A 2653-nucleotide genomic window follows, 5' to 3' on the forward strand; every position below is an offset into this window, starting at 1 on the left:
GTTTTTAGTTATGGTTTGATGTATTTCTATAGGAAAAAAGGGATCAGGAGAAGGTTGTAGCAAAGACTGTTGCGAAAGCAACCACAAAGTCATCGACTGCCTCAACAACTACACAAGTTGCTTCAGCTAAGAACAAGGGAGCTGCTTCTACAAAGTCTTCGACACCTACAAGGTCATCAAAGAGGATTAGAGGTGGAGACAAGCAGGTTGGAAAATAGACTTAGTAAGATATTAGATTAGCAAGCCCGATTATCATCTCTTGATGCATTATTTTGTGCAACCTTGTGGTAGTCACAATGGTTGCTAGCTCTAATTTTTTGTTAGAATGATTAGAGCTAGTATGAACTATGAACTATGAACTCCAATTATATCCAACTTTTTTGTTTGTTGTTTGGATGTAAACTCTTAAATGCATCAGTTGGCTGCTAATTTATAAGACAATGTAATCTAGTTTTTTTTTTTCTATATGAAGGACCTATTTCTGTGTGATTTATACTCTCTTTTTTGTTGTTAAAAAGAGCAATGTTTTCTTCGATTGTTGTTTATTAGCAACGTTGAGATCCGTAGTTTAATTGATTTTTACATGTCCACCCAGAATATATGATAGTGTGTGGTTTTGGAGGGAAAATAGTGTTATTATTTGGTTGAATTTAATTTTGGTGGGAATAAATGTAATATGTCTGTTTTACCCTTTCTTTTGGACCCCGGATCCAGAATTTGGTTTTTTGCCTATTGCCATGTCATCACTTAACTGAGTAATTTGACGGAGATCGAAACTGTGGGCACGGCTGATGAAAATTGAAAGTTTAGGAGTGTTTTTGATGAAATTGAAAAAAGAGGGACTAACATGATGATTGACATAAAGTTAATAGGGGTAAACTGAAATTAGTCCTAAGTTTTATTCCTCAGATCTGGGGACTTGGTTAGTGCAAAACACAGTTTGGGTATGGGTATCTCTCCACCATCTGTCATCGTTCTTCGTTTTCTGGGTTGGATCCGGCATTAGGCGGCGGCGTGTTGAGATCATCTATAACTGGATCGATCTCCCATTCGAGCGTAAATCGAAGCGGTCTTCTTCAGATCTCATTCTCCCATCTGAGACTTATGGGCACCGGCGTACTCATCTTGTTGGTCACCGATCTGGTATCGTCATCGCTGCTCTCTTTTGTAGTGATATATGAATTGCTCTTAGAAATTTTGGAAGTATGAGAAATTACGAGAGGCAGTGGGAGTAGGAATAGGTGATGGTAAATGAGTGATGGTTCATTCAATTTTGAAGAACCACATATCGGTTCTGGGATTTGTTCCATTTGGAACAGGAATTGTGGTCATGTTTCTTAGTTATAGATGGGCGATTTTTCCAGTGTTGATCTGCTTGATTGTTTTACTTGATGTAGAGGGGAAATGAAATTTGGGGGTTTTTGTTTTTCTTTCTTTTCGATGCATTTTGTTATATGTTTGATGTGGGATTGCTTCTTTGTCTATTCAATGTTAAGTTGTTCTTTAGGTCTACACTGGTGAAGATCTTATGTAATTAAGCTGTATTTGATTTTTGTTTGTTTCCCGCTTAAAAGAGAGGTAGCTGAGATTATCATATCAAATGGAGATAGAAGCGTATTTTAGCTGCTAATTTGATGGTTATGAGATATGGTACTTTTGATTTTTTTAATTTCAATTGTTTTTATTAGGGATCTGTGGTGTCTCAGAATTGTTTGTCATCTATGTTAGACTAAGGTATGCTAATTTGCTCACCAATGCACTATTTTCTTTAATCTGAATTTACAAATGCCATTGCTGATTCTTTTTTACTTCTTTGGTTTGTATATAACTTGTGCAGAGAAAGGAGAATCTCCATTCAGAGATAGGGAAAGTCTTATCGGTTCTCTCATATAGTTTTGACTGGTATGCAACTCAATCTCATTGATCGTTATGTTTGGTATTACACTCCATAGCTTGATATGATCTCCATAGATAATACAGTTCATGTTAGTTTTTGTAGGCCACTATCTTCGGTATTAGCTGCATTATTTGAATAGAATCTTATCAAATTCTTTGTTGTTCGGTTGTGTTCCTAAATCCTAACCCACCAGTACATATATAACATTGTTGCTGAACCAAAACTGAAATCTGAAGATTTCAGGAACTCTTAAAATTATGGCCACAGTCTAGTTTCATTGTTATTATCTTGTTCCCTTCTAGCAAAGCTTGTGCAGCGTGTTAAGTTCCTGCTTCTTATTCTCTTCCCATCTTTCCAATGATCCTATCATCAAGTTTTATCTCAGAAATTATTCCTTGAATTCACATGATTATTGGTCATTGCCTTATTAAACGTTAAAAACACTCCAACTGGTAGTATTTCTTAAAACAAATCCTATTGTGAACTAGTCTTGCTGCAAATTACCTTCGAGTTTGAACAGATATCCATGTCCATTATCAGTTTACTAAGTATACACCAGGTACCTTCACATATGCCTATATTTGGGGAAAGTTTCAAATACTAAAAAGAAAACAGATTGGTCCCTGTTTTTTCTTACTAAGCTTAGGTTGCTACGATGAGCAAATCACATATGTATATTTGCATTGTTTGTTCAGTTGTTAAATGAAGTTCTGATTTCCTCATCAAGTCTGGGGTCAAAACTGAATTTAATCAATT

The sequence above is a fragment of the Fragaria vesca genome, linkage group LG6, assembly GCF_000184155.1.
Source record: "Fragaria vesca subsp. vesca linkage group LG6, FraVesHawaii_1.0, whole genome shotgun sequence".
In the NCBI taxonomy this organism is placed as follows: Eukaryota; Viridiplantae; Streptophyta; class Magnoliopsida; order Rosales; family Rosaceae; genus Fragaria; species Fragaria vesca.